This window comes from Aegilops tauschii, chromosome 2, assembly GCF_002575655.3.
Source record: "Aegilops tauschii subsp. strangulata cultivar AL8/78 chromosome 2, Aet v6.0, whole genome shotgun sequence".
Classification (NCBI taxonomy): Eukaryota; Viridiplantae; Streptophyta; class Magnoliopsida; order Poales; family Poaceae; genus Aegilops; species Aegilops tauschii.
This window is the reverse complement of record NC_053036.3, coordinates 611,113,037-611,135,974: the sequence shown is the minus strand read 5'-3', so window position 1 is coordinate 611,135,974 and position 22,938 is coordinate 611,113,037. Positions and strand designations below refer to the sequence as shown.

The following is a 22,938-nucleotide window of genomic DNA, read 5'->3' as shown; positions in this document are numbered from 1 at the left end:
TCTTTCTTTCGGCCACCCCATTTGACTGAGGTGAGTAGGGAGGCGTCCTCTCATGGATTATACCATGTTCCGCACTAAAAGCATCAAATTCATTGGAAAAATACTCTCCACCACGGTCGGACCTAAGCCTCTTGAATTTTCGATCAAGTTGGTTTTCCACTTCAGCTTTATAGATCTTGAAAAAGTTCAAAGCCTCATCCTTAGATTTCAGAAGATACACACAGCAGTATCTAGTGGAGTCTTCAATTAATGTCATGAAATATTTCTTTCCACCTTTTTTCGAAACACCATTCATTTCACATAGATCTGAATGTATGAGCTCGATTGGTGCAAGATTTCTCGTTTCCGCAGTCGTGTGAGACTTGCGAGGTTGCTTAGCTTGCACACACACTTGACACTTAGATCCCTTGACAGTGGTGAAACTAGGGATTAAGTTCAACTTCGCTAGTCGCGACATGCAACCAAAGTTAACATGACAAAGACGTGAATGCCACACATTTGATTCACTATTGTTGCAAATATGATTAACAACTTTATTGCAAACGTCTGATAAGGATAAACGAAACAGGCCTCCTGACTCATAGCCTTTACCAACGAAGGTTCCATACTTGGATATTACAAATTTATTCGATTCAAAGACAAGCTTGTAGCCATCTCTACACAGAAGAGATCCGCTAACAAGATTTTTATTGACGGAGGGGACATAATGCACGTTCTTCAGCCGCACGATCTTCCCCGAAGTAAACTTCAGATCGACCGTGCCAACACCACGAACAGAAGCACTTGAACCGTTGCCCATCAGCAAGGTTGAAGTCCATGCGGTCTGATAAGACGAAAACATGGAAATATCACCGCCTACATGCACATTAGCACCCGTGTCAATCAACCAATCAGGAGAATGACATACTGAAAGAATAGTGGGAAATATACCATACCCAGCATCCTTCATGTCAGTGTCTCCAATGACAACATTAGCGGTCTTGCCGCCTTTCCCAGGATGACGCTTGTCATAGCGATTAGGGCAACTAGGAGCCCAATGATCAGGATCCCCACACACATGACAAGCACCTTTCTTCTTGTCATTCTTCTTCTTGAAGTTCGTGTGTTGCACAGCCTTGTTCTTCCCATCAAACTTTGCTTTACCATCAAACTTTCCCTTGTTCTTGAACTTGTGGGGCTGGAAGTTCTTCTTCTGTACCAGATTGGCACTAGATCCTCCCTCAATACCTCGAGCACGTGTGTCCTTTGCTCTCGCCTTTTCTTCCACATCAAGAGTGCCAATGAGATCCGGAACGGAAAACTCCTGCCTTTTATGCTTCAGTAAGGTAGCAAAGTTCCTCCATGAAGGAGGAAGCTTATTGATGATACCTCCGGCAACAAACTTGTCCGGTAGCATACAACTAAAGTGCTCAAGTTTTCTAGCAAATGACTGTATCTCATGAGCTTGCTCAACCACGGAGCGCTCTTCAGTCATCCTGTAATCATAGAATTGCTCCATGATGTACAGCTCAGTGCCAGCATCCGAGACCCCAAACTTGGCCTCGAGTGCATCCCACATATCTTTTCCATTATCAATTGACGCATAAGCATCAACTATGTTCTCACCAAGAACACTCAAGAGAGCAACCTTAAACAGAGTATCCATTTTCTGAAAAGCTTGTGCCTGTTGAGCATCAAGCTCTCCTTCAGGTTTGCCAAGAGTGGCGTCATAGCAACTCATGGTTTGAAACCATAAGACTGCTCTCACGCGCCACCTCTTATAGTGGATACCCTCAAACATAGGAGGTCTCATGGAAGCAGCAAAACCACTTGGTGTAAATTGCCTATAATAAGGTTTTTGGATTGTTGGAAATATGAGCAATTTACCAAATAATTTTGCTAACGGAAATACTAGATAAAGCATGACTAATATAGCAAATATAAAGCAAGTCATGCAATCTGACAGAGAGAAGGTAAACAGCGTCTGCATATATGAACTTGAGCTAGACACATCTTGAACAGACACTAGATGAAGTTGCTTATACGACATAGAACCTAACATATGTAGGGCAGAAACTAGAGCCAAGAACTGTAACAGGACTCCTAACAGAAAGAACAAGAACACGTACGGTACATCAGCAGCAGAAGCACTGGACTTGGGGTCGACATCCTCTCAGGCCATGTCGTCGATGAGGTTGTCGACGTCAGGGAAGAAGTCGTCGTCGGGGAAGTAGTCGTCAGAGTCCGTGATGAAGAAGTCAGTAGTCGCGCGGAGCGCTCCCCAAAAACCTTATCACCCTTCTCCCGTACAAGACTCAAAGTGGTGCGGTTTCGGAGGCCTACTGTCCCGACTCGCGGTGCACGCCGCAAGCCGGGATGAGGAAGACTGCAGCAGCTTAGAGGAAGGAACCGGTGGCGAGAGGAAGAAGAAGTTCTGGTGCGTCTCTCTGGGAGGAGCGACCTCCCTTTTATAGGCGCAAGAGAAGGAGGCGAGAGGGCAGCGACGGGAGGCGAAACGAAGAGACGGAGATGAAGCGAACAGCCAGCAGCCGAAGGGCTGCACCGTTCGCATTCGAACTCCACTTTCGCAAAAATCTTTTCAGCTTCCGTGTGACCTTTCGTATACCCGTAGTGCGTGGCAAAAATTTAGACATCGGCTCATTCCCGCAACCCGCGGCGCGGCGAGGCGGGCGGCGGAGGAGTAGCGCGCGTGGATGTCCCTCTTGTTCTCATGCTCATACAAGTGGGGAAAGAACCTCCCTTATAAAGAGGTCCAACTCCCTCTAAACTAGCAATGTGGGACTAAACTTTAGTAGTGTCCCTTGCCTTGCACGAATGGGCTAAGTGGGCCTCTAGGATTTATTAGGAATTTCTGAAATTGTTATTGGGCTAGGCCCATAAATAGATAAAATTCCAGCATGTTATTCAATTGACTTGATATAACTTGGGTAATCTTCTTTGTGATCTCTTCAAAGATTTTTTTTTTTGGTGTTGGATGTTGCAAATCCGTTTATCACGCTTCCTTCTGTATCAAAGAAAATTGAGTTGTACATTAAACTATGTAGGTCTGCCATGCAAGCAAGGTTAGAAGAAATTTCGTAATCACTAACAGGCCTTTGGTGACTTACTAATTAAACCTTAACTTTTTATCCATGTACATAGATGTACGGATTTAGGCTCTCAATAATATATCAACTAATGAATATAATTGTTCCTCACACTTGGCAAATTAACTGGGAAGGTAATTCATATATTTAAATTAACCATTTTTTTACAATGACAATGAACATATCTTTTATGAGCAGTTCTATGTGTATATCTCCTTTTCCTTTTATTTCTCAAGGATGCACAAGTCTGTGTGGGGGAAAACATAATGTAATCGACATCGATCTATAACCACTAATAAAGGGATTAATGCTTCTGCCCGTCCGTCTTAAAATTACCACTAAGCCATCCATAAGTGAAAAAAATGATTCGCTTTACGGGCCATTGACTTTGGTTTATATATACTGCAATCCCTAATGGATCAAAATCACACATCCAGCCCACTGGCCAGGGCCTTACTCCACTACCCAGGTTTCAACCCTAGCCCCGCCCCTTTCGAAAATTCCTATTATATAGGTTTACTATCCCATTTAACTTGAGTAGGTATGATAGTTTGATGCTCCCACAAAAGATATTATTGGTACTATAGTAATGTTGATTCCTACCAGGTACCATATGGTAAAGGTTACGGTAGGTACATAGTCATCCTATTTTCCACTGTGCACAATAATCAACCAATATACGATGAAATGTTGACTCTACCAGCTATCATATGCTAAAGGTTATCATAGGTACATTGCCATCCTATTTTCCACCGTGCACAATAATCAAACAATATATGATGATGTACACTAAGCTGTTGATGCAAGCTTTATGTAAACAACTCGCTTAATGTTGATCTCCATACTTTTTGAAACTGTGCCCATAGAGATTTTTGGAAACACCTTGAGTACACTTCAAAAATCATTCAAACATTATATTTTTGCGCAACATCACTTATCATGTTATTTGTTGTGTGAAGATTTCAAGGGATTTGTTGATGTCGACGAGTGGGTGTATGAGGGGTGATTTTTTCTTTCTCCCGTTGCAACGAACGGGCATGTTTGCTAGTAATCTTAAAACACACAGAAAGACAGGCAATAAAGGAAGAGAAAAAAGGAGGTAGGTGCGTGGCACGAGAAACTGATGTACTGTACTACGTAATCGCGCACACACAGGATTAGATTCCGTCCGGTAGCACGCCCACAACAGTCCGCAAACAAGTCTGCACCACGATACCAGATACTGTAGATTGAACACTCTACATTCTTTAGAGGACACTGAAAAACTACTGACACTCGACGCCTGTTTGCAACAGAGCATGTGGTTTGGTTGCTTGAAGTAGATGCAACCGTCGCGTGCAGTGCCGTACTCGGCCCTTGTGTCGTGGTCTGCTCTCCAGGATGTCAAAGTTTCGGGGTACTTCCTTTGGGATTTTCTGCGTGTCAAGTCCAAAAAACTGTGACAGAACTAAATGGATAGAGAAGAATAACCAAAGCGAAGGTTTGAGAACTAAGAAATATAGTGAAGAATGAAGAAAAGAGAGAGAAATAATGGGACATCCACCTAAAAACACATGTTTACTATCTGCTTATATGAAGAGTGAAGACCAACCAACCAAGGAGAGATCGAGGACAAAGAAAAAGAGAAATGAAGCTTGAAGAAATAAGAAACAGCGACTGGACAAAGAATGATCAATGGCAAATGACAAAGGATTAAAGAGTAAAAAAATGAAAATGAGACACTGAGGAAAGAAAGTAAACGAATTAGGTACACTGAGAAGCTAAAAAAAGAGGGGTAAAAGTGTGATTCAATTCAACTAAGCGGCTGAGGACCAGAGAAGATCGAACAAACAGAAGAAGCAGGAAAACTGAAAAAGTGAAGGAAAGAGAGGCCCAAGACTGAAGAAACCACAATGGCTAAGAGACTGGAAAATGATGCAACCACATTGACTGAACAGAGGAACGAAGGGAAACCACAGTGAATAACGAAGTGGCTGAAAAATGATGCAGCTACAGGGACTGAACAAAGGAACAAGAAACGGGAAGACTGAATCACAAAGGAACAAGTACCTGAACCTGATCAACTGAATGCGCCGACACTAAAACGGAATGTGGCGCTGACTTCCACTTATCCCTCGTTCATGTATTAGAGATTTAGAAGCGAAAATGTTGATTTTTTCAATGGGGTTTAAATTATATTGTGAATTATAGGCCATGCCTACACGAAATAAAAAAAAGGTATAGATACCCCATGAAGTACCCAAGTCACCCCCCTCAAGTCAGAAAACCGGGATAACGCCGTTAACTATCCAAAACCACCTTTCAAAAACAAAAAAACAAAAAACAATCCAAAACCAGTTTATAAAAAAAAAGAAAAAACTATCCAAAACAAATCACCCCTGGAAAACTAGAAGTTGGTTTTGTCCACAATGGCATGTTGACCGGAATTTGGTATTTGACTTATACTGCTATATCTCGGTCCCGGACCCACATGTCAGTGTGTAATCTATATGTTGTCACGACATCTCTCTCTCCTCTCCCCTATGTCGCGGCATGCTCTCCCGGCCGCCAGCGCCGAGCCAAGGCGCGCACGAGCAATGCGGGCCGACGGAGCAACCAAGCGCGGCGAAAGGACAGCAGCAGCTAACCATACAACGGCGAACAAGGTAGCGATGACCGGCGTCTTGCCGTCTTGGGAAGGAATTGGAGGATGACACGCACGGTGGCCGCGACTGCTCCGCTGAGAAGAACGGGAAGGTGGAGGAGGGCGGCGATGGCCTTCGGTTCTCCAGCTGCTGCTATTTCCGCTGCGAGGGGAAGGACGAGGCGGCGCTGCTCGCCTTCAGTGGCGCTCGGCGCCCGGGTCGTTGCCAACCTCAGCCAGGCAGCATCACATCGGTGGCCTCCTCACGTCCGCCTCGTACCGCTCCTGCGCCTCGCGGCCGGCCAGGAGGCCCCCGGACTCGCGGCGGCCGTGCTTGGACGCCAACGCGTCGGCCTTGGACACGCGCGCGCATACGCGTTGGCTCCGAAGGATGTGGACCACGAGCTCCACGCCCACCCCAGCGTTCGTCGTCGTCTCCGGCGCCTCCAGGAGGTTCTTCGCCGTCGACTGCCTGCCGCTCTGGGGGCTTGAGTCCGTCCGCAGCCGGCCCTGGCACGCCGTGCTCTTGGGACATTGTTGTTGCCGCGGCCTTCTCCCTCGCTCGCCGGAGCTCTCTCACTCTCTCTCTCAGACGCACAACGAAGAAGAAAGGAGGAAGGAGAAGGAGCAGTGGACACGGTGGACTTTCTGGCGCACGTACGCTACGCCCCGCCGCAGCAACGGCGATCCTTGTTTGTCTCGAGCACGAACTCGACCCACCATGACAGTTACAATGTTCAGCTCGAGGCATTATATAGCCGGGCCTGCGCTGGGCACGGCCCACGCGCTCCCTACCCAGCCGGCGCCCCGATCGCGGCCACCACGCGCACGAACGCGCATGGCTCGCGGCGATCACGCCCGCATCGCGATCCCTCAACTGCCTGCAATTAATCCTACGCACGCCCACTGGGTGCACACACACACACGCGCGCACTCCAGGATACTACAGGCACGCACACACACGTGGCGGAGCGTGCACGAAAGTGTGCGTCCTCCATCTTTGCCCGGCAGCACGGCGCTGGCGTCGGTGCCGAGCGTGGCGGAGCGCGGCACCATGCGCCTCCGGTTGATGCGTCATGCGACCACCCAGTTCTGGCCTCCTCATGGCGCATGACAACTGTTGGACAGAATGACTAGAATTACAAACTGAAAATAGAAGTGCAAACTAGCACTCGTCAATGAACTGAATAGGTAGAGAACAAAACGAGGTGACGGCTGACATTTCTCAGTGGCCATTGCTCCATCTTCTAGAGCATGTACTTCTTCTAGAGCATATAATAGTTGGAGTGGCCATTGCTCCATCCTCTCCTCTGCTATGCTTGACATTTTTCAGTTCAAACTTTTGTCAGGATGCCACACCAAATTCCAGCAAATTTTCTTCTGTTTTTTACTTACACGACATGACAAAGTTGAGGTCGATCCTTAACAATATTGTAAGCTGCTAGAAAATGGAATGAAGCATATGCTGAATGCGTGGAGAAAACACTGACCTAGCTCTCATCAATGAACTGAATCAAATCACCAGCACAGCCTAAGGAGAAAAAGAAGCGACTCACGTTGTCCCTGCACAAAAGGCGCGCCTCAGGTTTTTGATCCCTGACATACTTAGCTCCCCGTCGGATCAGTGATGAACTGATGGAAAATCGCATCCACTGAAGCAACGACAAGGGGAAGAGGATGCAGGCGCGCAGAGAGGTTTTTCGACAAAGGCGGCCGCGCTGAGAGTGAGAGGTGGGTGCAAAAAATCGAAGCGGGACGAGCGAGCGATAGGAGAAAGCATTGAGCAGCATGGGGAGGGAGAGGGCTCGCCGTGCCTACCTCGGGCCGGTGACGATCAGACGGTTCCTCCCCGCGGGCCACTACAACTGCAAGCTTGTGGCGCGCACGGTGAGGGAGAGGACTCCTCTTGATCCCCACCATCTCCTCCGCCGCCGCTTGACATAGCTCGCCTCACTCCACCGCCTCCCGCCTGCGCTGGCACGAGGACGAACTGAGCAGTGCCGAACACCACTGTGAAAGTGGAGCGACGGACAACCCACACGGTGCGGGTGCGCGCCAAGATCCGGGGACGACGATCAGACGGTTCAAAACTCGGCCGAGAGTGAAATCGAGATTCAGTCGAATGAGAATTAGCCAAAAATCCAAAATGTTTTAGAAACTCCGATGAAATTCGTAAGGTTATTATGCGCTGGCTCTGCTCCGGAGCCTGGAGGAGCCGATCTCGTTATTTATTGTAATAGGAGGACAATGGTGTTCAAAAAAAAAAAAAAAAGGAGGACAATGAAATAAGAAAAAAGAACTCCATTGCCGGGATTTGAACCCGGGTCGCCTGGGTGAAAGCCAGGTATCCTAACCGGGCTGGACGACAATGGATTTGTGAATGATTTGATGTTTAATCTTCCATGTCAAAGTGCTGCTATACTATGAAGGTTGAGTCTCGCAGCTTTCGTACCGGGCCGTGCGCATCACGACATCTGTCCACGCCAGCGTGGAGGCTTTCCACGGCGACGGCAGCGACCCAAGCTGCCACTGTGAGAGGCTGGAGTTATGGTTCGAGCCAGCAACTGGAGCACTTGTCTTGTATCGAAGAAAAACCAGTCATTTTCATCAATCCCAACATGCCAAGCATGGAGATTGGATTCGAATACAACATCCTCTTCGCCGTCCAAGTTCAGATATATTGACATGCTTCCAGTACTTGGCACCAAGGCCTCTCCTGGTCTTCTACTTCTTCGTTTAACACTGTAAAAATCTGTATAACTACTGAACCAAGTACTACATATCGTATCCTATATGATCTGAATAAATTCAATCTACTTCTGTAGCAGCAATCGTTGCTTTGTCAAAGCAGTTCCACACTTGCACATTCTATCTTGGACGCCATTTCTTCTGGGCAAACATCGGATTGACAAATTACAGGATTATAACAACTTAAAATGCACAAGTGGATTCATCAGGCACATTAACATATACAGTAACAGAGTATATACCAACCATTAGCAAAACCACTTTCAACATCACTCTAACTTCCAAAACAATACAGGGCACAAAGCAAATCTTTACATGAAGAAGCCAAGCAAGTGTTGGCAAGGAACCAAGTTGGTAGACTATGTTTCGTTCAGTTTATCTATATATGAGATAAACACACCATTGGTCATTGAACTCTCATGAGATGAGCACATTGGTCATTCTTCTCTCAAAATGTGATGAACCGGTCACAACACTCATTTTTATGAGCAAACTGGTCATTCTATCGTTTCCAGCCGTAACGGGTGCTGAGGTGGCATGCTGACTTGGCGTTGGGCCCATGTACACAGCACATGCGCATATCAGATGGCGGGATTTTTTGCAAGAAGGGCCCTGGGAAGATATGGAGCATAGTTTGGACCCTTGTAGTATTTTTTGCTCCGCTGGTGCTTGTTCCAGAGTCCAGACAGGTACTCGACGCAAAGCTACCAAGCCATGGGCTCTCGTCCGCCGACCGCCGCCGCGCCATGACCGTTGCCGAGGCTGCTCACACTGAGATGCACCACGCCATGCCATGCCCCGACGCCACTACCACCACACAAGACGATCTGCAGTATTGCTACCATCGTCGTTGCGCGCAATGTGCGCCGTTGCTACTGCCCCCGACAAGCGTGATGGCGAGCCCATTGTGTCTTTCTCTCGGTGACCACTCCTGGTGTGGCATGGTGTTCCCTCAATTGGGGTGGAGGTTCCTTCATCCGCTAGCCCGCTGCACCGCGCTCCCCCGTGCACTCCGTGGCCACCTATTACGCCCGAGTGAGCCACCTAGAGAAAAAGGACATAGAATTGATGGAGCTTGGACATAGTAGCCTCGATCCGCAACCGCTATGTATTTGTCTGAACTAGTGTCGCTTCTGCTGTACGTAGTTCTTACTGTTCGTGAGTCCGTACTATGCCCAGATTCAGGATATGCATTATCTCACACATACGTCTCCCCTTCTCGATTGTGGCCAAGCCAGTCCCCATATCCATCTCCGGCATGCTAGCACTCGCGTCGTTACCAACACTATGGACCAGCACATGCGCGTCCTCCCTCATGACATCTCATCGGAATAACCAAAACATCACCGCCTAGGCAGCTACACTCACGCTCGCGGAGTCCACGGCGCTCGTGGTCGGCATCCAGTGTGCACCGTCTCCTACGTCCTTTGTCGCACGCACAGACAATAACCTCGCCGTCTTATCCAAGGCTTCGCAGAGATTCCCTATAAATTTCTGCCATAGGAATTGAACCCTGAGTCCCTGTAGCACCTGCGCCACACTCTTCTTCTCCCCCTCGGGCGGAAGATTGTCGTGTATTAATCCATCCCTGGAGACCCCAGCTTCTTATTCTCAGCTTGGTAGCCCCCATGGGAATCGTCTGTAGCTTATGACGACATCCCGTCCATGTCACGCATCCTCGAGAAGGCCTCACCACGCAACCCTGCTCTGCCGCCACCTCTGGCAGCCATGGCCTCACCTCCAAGATTCACTGTCATCTCCTTCCGCTCACGCATGATCTAGCCCGCATGCGCCCTTCGGTGTTGGTGCACCTCTTCTCTCTCTCTCTTCTGTCCTCTCTAGCCCGCATGCGCCCTAGTGCCGCTGGAGCTCACTATCGGCGTGCCTGTGGCCAACCCGCACACTCGCACCACCCCAGGCCGGTGTGACCTCACTCCCGCATAGCCCCTACGCCAATCTCACCTCCCGTAGCTCCTGTCGCGCTTGTAACTGGCGTTTAAGTTGCTCATGCATGGTCCATAAGAGGCTGACAGGTGGGCCCAATTTAGTGTGAAACTGGTGTAGCCATGACAAGTTCTTAGTTAATATTTCCAGGGTCTTCCTTGCAAAGTATCCCAACCTCTAATATGTGCAGGTGTCGTAGTTGTGGGCCCAACGTCGAGTCAGCATGCCACCTCAGCACCCGTTATGGCCGGAAACGGTAGAGTGACCAATTTGCTCATCAAAATGAGTGTTGTGACCGGTTCATCACATTTTGAGAGAAGAGTGACCAATGTGCTCATCTCGTGAGAGTTCAATGACCAATGGTGCATTTATCTCTCTATATATCTACTGGAGCTACCCCTCTCTTTGTTTTGTCAGAATTTGAGCTCAGTTTTGTCTGGATCAGGCTCTTCATTTCTTGTTATCCCAGCCCCTCTTGTTCCTGTAGAAGTATTGGCTCTTGGCACCCTTCTCGCTCTTGTAGTGCTGGCCGTTGGCACCCTTATTGTACTTGTACTATTGGCCGCGGGTACCCTTCTCGTAGTGTTGGAAGGTATTCTTTGGAGAGCCATGGGTCTTGCCTTCGCTGAGCTTGGAGGTCTTGCCTTCGCTGAGCTTGGAGTTCTTGCCTTCGCTAAACTTGGAGATCTTGCCTTCGCTGAGCTTGGGGTTCTTGCCTTCGCTGAACTTGGAGATCTTGCCTTCGCTGAACTTGGAGTTCTTGCCTTCGCTGAGCTTGGAGTTCTTGCCTTCGCTGAACTTGGAGATCTTGCCTTCGCTGAGCTTGGGGTTCTTGCCTTCGCTGAACTTGGAGATCTTGCCTTCGCTGAACTTGGAGATCTTGCCTTCGCTGAGCTTGGAGTTCTTGCCTTCGCTGAACTTGGAGATCTTGCCTTCGCTGAGCTTGGGGTTCTTGCCTTCGCTGAGCTTGGGGTTCTTGCCTTCGCTGAGCTCGGAGTTCTTGCCTTCGCTGAGCTCGGAGTTCTTGCCTTCGCTGAGCTTGGGATTCTTGCCTTCGCTGAACTGAGAGTTCTTGCCTTCGCTGAACTGGGAGTTCTTGCCTTCGTTGAACTTGGGATTGTTGCCTTCGTTGAACTTGGGATTCATCCATGGGTCTGTTTCTTGGCCAAATTGTTCTGCTTGGAGTGGTCCTTCCTAAACTGTCGCTGCTTATCTTCCAGCTGCACATTTGAAAACGACTTTGCAAAGCTCTTTTTCGCTAGCTCTTTATCATCCCTTTCTTGTTGATCCAACGCCTTCTTCCATGTACTGGTATCTTCACCAAAGAAACCCTCCATGTCTAGAGCCTTGACGCTTATCGAAAAGGATTTGCAAAACTGTATGATCATAAGGTAGCATAGCAAAGTACACCAGCTGATGAAGATCATAACGCTTCAGCATTGTGCTGTCAACGAAGTTGAATCCTTCGCAGCTGGTATGCAAACCATGAACAAGGGGATCACGGCTTATGCCAACTACCTTGCGGCCATTGTTAAGTCTCAATCTTGCAAGCTTCTTGCGATGTTTCTTATCCTTCTTTTCAGTAGACTGAGCTGTTGGGTCATTAACACCAACTGTAGTGGCTGGATCATTAACACCCACTGGAGCTGCTGCGGGATCAGCTGGAGAAGCAGGATGAACATCTTTGACAGAGGCAGCAGTGGCACCAGCTGCATCTGCTGAGGAAGGAGGCTGACCAGCAGGATTGACCATAGCTGCAGTCTTGCCTTTGGATGTACCTCTGGGCCTTCTAGGTGAATACGTCATGACCCCATTTAGCAGCTCATGCTTCTCAGCCAGAGTGAGCAATCCTCCAAGATTATCACCTATCATGCGTAGCACATCACAGATGACAGCTTCACGACCCTTTTGAGGCTCTTTCTTCAGCAACTGATCAATTGCTACGCGATAGGAAAATTTTCCATTCATAGACAGAAAGATCGGGTGATACATAATAAGCCACAGCCTGGGATTGTCCTCAGCTAATTTGTCCAGCCAATGCAAAAAGTCAACAAGATATTTAGCTTCAGCAGCTCCATCACTCAACTCCACAACACGTATAATGAGATACCGAATAGCAAGCCAATCATTTGCTCTCTGCTGGAGTGTCAAGCGCTCTGTTTCAGGGGCCCTCGGCTTGATATTCAATAGAACACATCTACCAGATGACCTGGAAATCCTCAGATTCTCAAGGCACACTGCAGCACCTAAAGGGATGCCTCTACCATGATTGTCCAGAACAATGCAACCTAATGATCTAAATGCTGTACCCGCAACTTTTGAAAGCATTGACGGGTTCATGTTTAGAATCTCTCTCCAGAAGCTGTTCTCCTTAACCTTTTTACCAAGTAGCATATTGGACGATATTGAATCAAATATTGGGTTTCTTTTGAAGAACATCAATGGATCTTCTAAATCTGTTTCATCAACTTCCCTGCTGTACCAACTATTAACAGGAACAGGTAACTTGGCTTATTATGTATCACCCGATCTTTCTGTCTATGAATGGAAAATTTTCCTATCGCGTAGCAATTGATCCCAGGCTGTAGCTAACCAGTGAAGAATTATATAAACAGGGGATTCTGTAGACACAAAGTACAAATCACAGGTTCACATGCTAGCTTTAGACATCATGAAGTGCCTAACATGCATATATGTGAGTAGATTCAGGAAAATTCATTAGTTGCTAACCAGTGAAGAATTTATAAATATGTAATTATATAAGCACAAATTACAAATCATCAGGTGCACATACTAACTTAGATATGCAATGGAAATAAAAGAACATGTGATCCTATGACAACTGGAAAGAATACAACATGCTAGCTTTATAAAACATCCTGCAACTTCACATAGCCACTGCGGAGTTTAAAGAATCTCATGCACTATGGCAGGTAAAATTATTTGACATATTTTGGAAATGTAGTCAAATGAATATTAACATTCTAGCACTGCACCTGTTCAGCAAACTTTGGATTTGAGTCAAACATCAGCTAGTTCTGGATTTGATTCAAACATCAGTTCTAGACTCTAATGTCTCTGAAGTTGCATTATTATTGTGTAGACAGCTAATATGATCATTCTCTCATATCAAGAAATCCATTATAACGCTACAAGCTTAATTATTGCAAACAAAAACTCTCAAGGAACTTACAGGGAAAGAGTTTATGAGTTCATTTCACTGACATAATTCGACCTGTATTCACTTACTGTGAATAACAAACACACAACACAAAATCAACAGTTACCTAAATTGGAAAGCGTTGCATTATCATGAACTCATATATCAAGAAAGGTTTATTTAAGCCAATCAATCCAGTTAGATAGGTCATAAATTCAGCGATCAGTCCATAACACCATCACAACAAGCTTACAACAGAGTTAAAATAGATTCAACAATACTGCTTAGCAAGAATGAGAACAAATTATAGTTATCAAATGAATAGCAAGTGAATATACAAGATAGAGTGTAGATGCACATAAATATAGAACAACATACATTCGGGGGTTAAGTGGAACAGAATCCCAATATGGTAATGTTGACAGCCGGCGAAACGGGGTCATTTTGATAGTCTCATAAGGACGAGTAGGAGGTGTTTTGGAACCTCCAACCAACGAGCAAAGCTTCCGAGCGATCATTCCAAACCTCATGAAGGGCTGCAATTGTGTTCACACGGTTAAGTCATTTGATTGACAACGCTATGAGAGTTCCCATAAGGGGAGAGTGTCTATGATTGATGCTGTAGGCCAGAATAGGCAGGCAAATGACTCACCGATGGGCCCATCTTGATCCTGATGGAGAGAAGAGCTGTTTACTGATCCGAAGTGCTTGCAACAGACTACAAGCCTCAAGTAGTGTGGTGAGCAGGTGAGGACATATGTTCAGATCTGAAGATGGATACAGAATGGCGGTGGATTACCTCAGAATGGAGGTTGGACGAGCAGCACCGAGTATCCTCCCGCGACGAGAGGACCTTCCTTGCTGCTGGATCCTCCACCAACGGGGTCAGGCATCGAGTAGGGGTGGCGAAATAAATTGAGATCCGAACATACAGGATTAGATTACCTCTGGAGGTTGGACGTTCGAAGCCTTCGTCCAGGGGAGCGGCACCGAGTGTCCTCCGGTGACGAGGTCAGGCAACAGATTCGTTCGCCCACGGGGTCGGGGTCCTTGATTGTCCAGCGAAGAGGCGTCTTCTTCGGCGCCGTCTTCCTCGCCACCTACGACGGTTGAGCGGCAACGAGTATCCGCCGACGGGGTTTTCCTCGGCGCCGGATCCGACGACGACGAGGATGGAGCGGCAACGAGTAGACCCTCCGCCGCCGCCGGGTCTCTCCCTAGCCGCCGGATCCGCCGCCGCCGGGTCTCTCCCTAGCCGCCGGATCCGCCGCTGCCGGGTCTCTCCCTAGCCGCCGGATCCGCCGCCGACGGGGCTCTCCCTAGCCGCCGGATCCGCCGCCGACGAGCTGGCGCGGTGCGCGGCGGGGTATGGAGAGAGAGGTGGTGATGACGGTTTGGTTTTTCTTTCTTGATGGGCAAGGCGGGGGTTCTTTTGTCTTGAGGGGCGCGGGCGCACGGCAGGGGTCGAGAGAGAGGTGGTGACCGGCCAGGTTTATGCGGATCGGTCTGGACTACCTCCCCGCGGGCACGAGGTGTCTCGAGGCCCAACAGCCCATTAAACATGGAAATACCATGTCAGATTTTTAGGCATGATAAATTGAACGTATTTCATTTCAATTTATGTTGATGCGAGGATGACAAATTTAATTGGCGAACGCAACAATTTTTTGGCATGAAAATTAATTGGGACGGATTTGACATGCTGGCCAAGTAAACTTGACATCCTCGAAAAACATAATTTGCCAAGAAAAAGTTCAATTTGCCATGGCTAAAAATTTGACGTGCAAGTGCGGCGAGACAGATCTCTACTTTATTTATTTGTATTTATATAATACTCTATGTAATTGTGTGTGCGTTGCTATGAGGGTCAAATAATTTTTAACACAACAATAGTAGATGAAAAATACACCAGTGAGCCCATCTCATCGCCGGTGTTCAAACTACTTCAAAAAAAAGTCGGAGAAAGAAGGAGATATACAAATCGCGTTTGCAGAAAATCCAAACTTTTCAAAACCCAGGCATTCTAAGCGATTCAGGCACGATCTCCTAATTCCAGCACACATGTGAGTCGATACGCAATCAAATGGTACATGAAATAATCTAAAATTACCAAAATAGTAAAAAAATATAGGATGTGTCATGCATGATATGTAAATTATGGAATTGCTGCGTAAGGTAAGTAAATTACGTGATATATGGAACTGATGCAAAAGGTAAGTTAATTAAGACGAGAATGGTGCAATAGTGTAAAACATAAGTTAATTATTGTGATTGAGCGGCGTACGAGAATGTGCAGTCTGACCAAGGGTTCTGGGTTCTGCCACGCAGAAAAAGAAACCATAAGTATGTTTTAAGTGGTATAGTTAATTGCCCTTCGTTGCAATGGGGGCATGAATATTATAGTGATTTGACACAAATCGTAATGAACACGTACATTTAGAACCATCATGCACATAGAAAGATATATTAGGGCACTCGATCGGTCGTAAAACCAAAATTATCTTCTGACGTCGCCGCCAACCGCACGCCCGGAAAAGTTGGATCGCTCGAGGGGATCAAGGAGGCGACTAGGGGTCCCTTGCGCGCCGCCGGTGACGCCGCCGGTTCCCTCTCTCTTCGTCGGCCGCTCCGGCGGCGGGAGGGAGGGGGAACCTCGGGTCTGTTCACTAGGTGGGTGTGTGGTAGGGTTAGGGTTGAGGGAGACGCTGCCGAGGCCGTTGCGGTGGTGTCGCGTCGGAATAAGTTTCTCCGGGCTCCGTTCGCGGTCAGGCGAGGCGTTTGCCTTCGTCTAGGAGCCAGCGGTGTTGGGGATCCCCGGATCTCGTCGAGGTCGCGGGCTATGGTGGTTGGAGGTCCATCGGCACTGGCCGTTTGGATCCTCAAATGGGTGATGGAGGTAGGGAGACGAAGACCTTTCTTCTTCCTTGTTGGTACGATTTGCTGTTGCTGCTGTTCTTCTCCTTCCTCTGCGCTGATGCTGGTGGGAGATCCTGTTTTGCCCGGGCGGATGGCCCGGCCGCGGTGCTGGACCGGTCAGATGACTCGAGTTCTCTTCCTTCCGGAAGGGACACTTTTCGCGGTACTCAAAGCCAAAGATGGTGACGGCTGTTGCAGGTGTGTTGGATTGATGTCCATGCCCTCTCAGCGCTGGTGTCAAGAAAGGAGGAAGCAGCGTGGCGGCAATTGTACCGTGGTCGAAGATGATGACTTGTTTGCGACTGGTTGCAGATCCTTCTGCTGCAGGGGTCTTCTCTCAAGATTCAGGGATGATGACACAGGGCTCCGGAGATCTTCTTGTGTTATGGTTGTCTTAGGGTACTCTAGGTGTTCATGGTCCTTTGTTTTTGCGTTTCAGTGTGCTTGTAAGGGTCACCTACTCTGTACATTCGTGATTTGAATGAACAATTTCTCAAAAAAAAGAACCATCATGCACATTAAGCAACATTGTTGACTTCTTTTTAACCCTTAACAAAACACTATTTTCTTCTTCCCTCATCCATCATATGAGCCTCTTCTTCTTCATCATCATCATCTTCTTTTTCTTCATCCTCCTCCTCCTCTTCTTCTTCTTCCTCCACCCGCTATCTCTGTCTCTTCTTCTTCTTCCTCCATTCACTATCTCCAAGTCGAGGCTCCATGAGAGTTTCGGGAGGAGCACCAGGTCTCAACCTCCCTCGTAGAGCGGAGGTACGGCCGTGTGAGTGGCCATGCAACACTTTCATCAGCGAAGCCGGTTTCCAACATGAGTTCGAATAATTCATGGTGAACGCTGGCTTGACCAATTTTGTCATAGATAAGAGATAAGTGCGATCAGTATCAACTTCTCACAAATTCCTTTGTGCAAAATTTCTACATCATGCCTAGACTAGACATTCACATGCGCTGGAACAACGAGATGCTATACAAACGGTTTTAACCCCTTTCCGCGACGGCGTTCTGAACCGTCGCCAAGTGAGTGACTGCGATAGGGGGCTCCTTCCCACACGACCCAGAAATCGTCGGGGATAGGGAGCCTCGATGCATATACAGTACCCCCTACTCGTTTGTGCTCGCATTGCCACCACAGTTGGTATTTTGTGGTGCTACGTTTACGATGCGCGACCCATCACAAATAGTTCATGATTATAGAAGTAGACAATCACACACATTTACTTTTCCTCGACTGTGTGCGATTCGATGTAAGAGCGCACATAATTGTCGCTAGAAAACTGTATGCGGAGCTTGAATACATCCCACACGATTCATCCGTCGTACCCGCGTAAGATGATCGACCTATCGCATGCGTTCTTCTATGACCAAACGTTTGTGATGTGCACAACATCACAAATAGTCTATAATTGTGAAGCGTGTGTGATAAGGTGACTATCGCAAACATTTAATAAGAAAGAACTATGTGTGATGTTGTTGTTAATCACACATATTTTTTCTTGGCTGATCGTGTGTGCAGTAGAGATTGATCGCACACGTAGTGGATCCTAGAAACATGTTTGATATCCACGTCTATCGCAGACGTTTCGCTTTCGCAAATCGTGTGCAGTGTAATCCCTAATTAATCCCTAATGTAAAAATCACATGTTTCGAATTTGAAAGTAGGCAATCACTTATTTCATATCCAACCATGTTTATTATAAATATAGGTTCAACCACGAATGCATGCACATGTACATATATTGAAGAACTACAAAAGCACCAAGTAAAGAATGACGAACCGCAGTTGTACTAAAGACTGTAAAGAGAGAGGCGAAAGACATTCTGGTTGCTGGAGAAGGTGAAGCGGAATGCCCATATTGTCGCCTCCTTCATGCGTAATGCGCGCACGACTCTAGGCCAACCCCTTGTGATGGCTGCCCGTCCATCCTTCACTGTCTTTATTAGGACTTCTCGATGCTCACTGTAGTCTGAATGAAATACTTTAACCTTCATTGCGTGTTAACCAAACATGTACTTTGCGAGGTAATCTTGAGTGAATTGCTTCGGGAACCACTGCGAATGAAAAAGATTAAGACATTGTTGTCTAACAACTCATTATGGGCAGTAAAAAGAGAAGGCTACAGAGTTTGTAATTACCATAATTTTCTTGCAACCATTCGTATCTTTTTGCTAATAATCCTTATCAGTTTCCTCACTTGATGCTTGTTCATGAACATCTCATTGCCCATAGGCAAAAAGGGTCGATGCGTGGATCCTTGCCAAGGGCATATGTACCTACAAACAACAAGTCTGAAAGGACATGCAGTGCCCCCATATGTGGTTTTGGTAATTGATGACATTCTCTATGGACTAATGGTTGCATTGAGTTATATTTGAAGGATTTGTCCATAGGCTTTTCTTGAAGCCTATGTGTTGGTTTTAAGGAGTTTATGAGTTGACCAAGGTGCTATTAAGGAATTATCCAAAGATTGGTCATGTGAGTGTTGAGCTTATTGCAAGCATGTCTTGAAGAAGAAGATTGTGTGAACATTAAAGTTTACCTTCAAGACATCATCCTAATGAAGAGAGTTGAAAAGATTCAAGGTTGATCAAGACTAATTACAGAGAGTGATTCAAGTTGATCAACACACAAAGCACACAAGTTGTACTGAGAGGGATCAAGTGGTCCCATGGTATGGTAAGCATTGTCCATTACGCTTTGTGTACTAACCCATGGTCTACGTGAGAGTTCTGTGTGGGGTTAGGTATGTTTCCATGGGCTTGAGTCAAGAGGAAGACCTCATACAACCCATGGAGGATGACAAGTGGTGTTCGTCATCAAGTTTGCGGTGTGCAAGTTCAAGTGGAGCAACACGAAGAGTAGCTCACCCATAATGGAGTATGGGGGAGCAATCATGCTTAAAGCTTGCTGTCCATTGTGGTGGCAATGGACTTGTGAAGATATGCCAAAGAGTGGCTCACCCATAATGGAGTATGGGGGAGCAATCAACTAGTCTTCATCGAGCCAACGCAATCAAGAAAGGTGGTCCAACTTGAGGAAGTCAAGATCATCATCATCTAGCTCAAGTGGAATATGTGCAAGGCAAAGGTTTGCCCTTGATAGGTTTTCTATTTTACTCGTCTCATGGTGGTAGTTGGGAGACCGGGTTGTAGGATGGATCGCCATACTATCAAGTGTTGGGGAACGTAGTAATTTCAAAAAATTTCCTACGCACACGCAAGATCATGGTGATGCATAGCAACGAGAGGGGAGAGTGTCGTCCACATACCCTCGTAGACCGTAAGCGGAAGCGTTATGACAACACGGTTGATGTAGTCGTATGTCTTCACGATTCGACCGATCCAAGTACCAAACACACGGCACCTCCAAGTTTTGCACATGTTCAGCTCGGTGACGTCCCACGAACTCATGATCCAGCAGAGCTTCGAGGGAGAGTTCCGTCAGCACGACGGCGTGATGATGGTGATGATGATGCTACCGACGCAGGGCTTCACCTAAGCACCGCTATGATATGACCGAGGTGGATTATGGTGGAGGGGGGCACCGCACACGGCTAAAAGATCAACTGATCAACTTGTGTGTACATGGGGTGCCCCCTGCCCCAGTATATAAAGGAGCAAGGGGGGAGGCCAGCCGGACCTAGGAGGGCGCGCCAAGAGGAGGAGTCCTCCTCCTAGTGGGAGTAGGGCTCCCCTTTCCTAGTCCCACTAGGAGGGGGAAGGAAGGAGTGGGAGAGGGGAAAGGCAAGGGGGCGCCCCCCCTTCCTTGTCCTATTCAGACTCAAGGGGAGGGGGCGCGCGGCCTGCCCTGGTCGGCCCCTCTCTCTCTCCACTAGGGCCCATCAAGGCCCATTAGCCCTCAGGGGGTTCCGGTAACCCCCTCGGCACTCCGGTAAAATCCCGATTTCACCCGGAACTATTCCGATGTCCAAATATAGGCTTCCAATATATCGATCTTTATGTCTCAACCATTTCGAGACTCCTCGTCATGTCCGTGATCATATCTGGGACTCCGAACTACCTTCGGTTCATCAAAACACATAAACTCATATTACCGATCATCACCGAACGTTAAGCGTGCGGACCCTACGGGTTTGAGAACTATGTAGACATGACCGAGACACGTCTCCGGTCAATAACCAATAGCGGAACCTGGATGCTCATATTGGCTCCTACATATTCTACAAAGATCTTTATCGGTCAAACCGCATAACAACATACGTTGTTCCCTTTGTCATCGGTATGTTACTTGCCCGAGATTCGATCGTCGGTATCCCAATACCTAGTTCAATCTTGTTACCGACAAGTCTCTTTACTCGTTCCGTAATACATCATCCCGCAACTAACTCATTAGTTGCATTGCTTGCAAGGCTTATAGTGATGTGCATTACCGAGAGGGCCCAGAGATACCTCTCCGACAATCGGAGTGAAAAATCCTAATCTCGATCTATGCCAACTCAACAAGTACCATCGGAGACACCCGTAGAGCACCTTTATAATCACCCAGTTACGTTGTGACGTTTGGTAGCACACAAAGTGTTCCTCCGGTATTCGAGAGTTGCATAATCTCATAGTCACATGAACATGTATAAGTCATGAAGAAAGCAATAGCAACATACTAAACGATCAAGTGCTAAGCTAACGGAATGGGTCAAGTCAATCTTATCATTCTCTAATGATGTGATCCCGTTAATCAAATGACAACTCATGTCTATGGCTAGGAAACTTAACCATCTTTTATTCAACGAGCTAGTCAAGTAGAGGCATACTAGTGACACTCTGTTTGTCTATGTATTCACACATGTATCAAGTTTCCGGTTAATACAATTCTAGCATGAATAATAAACATTTATCATGAAATAAGGAAATAAATAATAACTTTATTATTGCCTCTAGGGCATATTTCCTTCAGTCTCCCACTTGCACTAGAGTCAATAATCTAGTTCACATCGCCATGTGATTTAACACCAATAGTTCACATCACCATGTGATTAACACCCATAGTTCACATCGTCATGTGACCAACACCCAAAGGGTTTACTAGAGTTAGTAATCTAGTTCACATCGCCATGTGATTAACACCCAAAGAGTACTAAGGTGTGATCATGTTTTGCTTGTGAGAGAAGTTTAGTCAATGGGTCTGCCAAATTCAGATCCGTATGTATTTTGCAAATTTCTATGTCTACAATGCTCTGCATGGAGCTACTTTAGCTAATTGCTCCTACTTTCAATATGTATCCAGATTGAGACTTTGAGTCATCTGGATCAGTGTCAAAACTTGCATCGATGTAACCCTTTACGATGAACCTTTTGTCACCTCCATAATTGAGAAACATATCCTTATTCAACTAAGGATAATTTTGACCACTGTTCAGCGATCTATTCCTAGATCACTATTGTACTCCCTTGCCAAACTCAGTGTAGGGTATACAATAGATCTGGTTCACAACATGGCATACTTTATAGAACCTATGGCTGAGGCACAGGGAATGACTTTCATTCTCTTTCCATCTTCTGTCGTGGTCGGGCTTTGAGTCTTACTCAATTTCACATCTTGTAACACAGGCAAGAACTCTTTCTTTGACTGTTCCATTTTGAACTACTTCAAAATCTTGTCAAGGTATGTACTCATTGAAAAAACTTATCAAGCGTCTTAATCTATCTCTATAGATCTTGATGCTCAATATGTAAGCAGCTTCACTGAGGTATTTCTTTGAAAAACTCCTTTCAAATACTCCTTTATGCTTTCCAGAAAATTCTACATTATTTCTGATCAACAATATGTCATTCACATATATTTATCAGAAATACTGTAGTGCTCCCACTCACTTTCTTGTAAATACAGGCTTCACCGCAAGTCTGTATAAAATTATATGCTTTGATCAACTCATCAAAGCGTATATTCCAACTCCGAGATGCTTGCACCAGTCCATAGATGGATCACTGGAGCTTGCACATTTTGTTAGCACCTTTAGGATTGACAAAACCTTCTGGTTGCATCATATACAACTCTTCTTTAAGAAATCCATTAAGGAATGTAGTTTTGACATCCATTTGCCAGATTTCATAAAATGTGGCAATTTGCTAACATGATTCGGACAAACTTAAGCATCGCTACGAGTGAGAAAATCTCATGGTAGTCAACACCTTGAACTTTGTCAAAACCTTTTTTGACAAGTCTAGCTTTGTAGATAGTAACACTACTATCAGCGTCCGTCTTCCTCTTGAAGATCCATTTATTTTCTATGGCTTGCCGATCATCGGCCAAGTCAACCAAAGTCCACACTTTGTTCTCATACATGGATCTCATCTCAGATTTCATGGCCTCAAGCCATTTCGCGGAATCTGGGCTCATCATCGCTTCCTCATAGTTCGTGGGTTCGTCATGGTCAAGTAACATGACCTCCAGAATAGGATTACCGAACCACTCTGGTGCGGATCTTACT

General features: G+C 46.5%; 1 long non-coding RNA gene and 1 other non-coding gene across 2 annotated transcripts; both read right to left on the bottom strand.

Annotated features, from left to right (window-relative positions):
• Positions 1-8,008: 8,008 nt before the first annotated feature.
• Positions 8,009-8,082, bottom strand: TRNAE-UUC (transfer RNA glutamic acid (anticodon UUC)). Its single transcript has one exon. It is a non-coding gene; the product is annotated as a tRNA-Glu (tRNA).
• A 5,607-nt stretch (positions 8,083-13,689) lies between these two features.
• LOC120974736 (uncharacterized) lies at positions 13,690-15,313 on the bottom strand. The gene is made up of 4 exons (XR_005770083.2): positions 14,507-15,313; positions 14,361-14,422; positions 14,214-14,279; positions 13,690-14,097 (listed from the first exon to the last, which is right to left on the bottom strand). It is a non-coding gene; the product is annotated as an uncharacterized lncRNA (long non-coding RNA).
• Between the last annotated feature and the right edge of the window lie 7,625 nt (positions 15,314-22,938).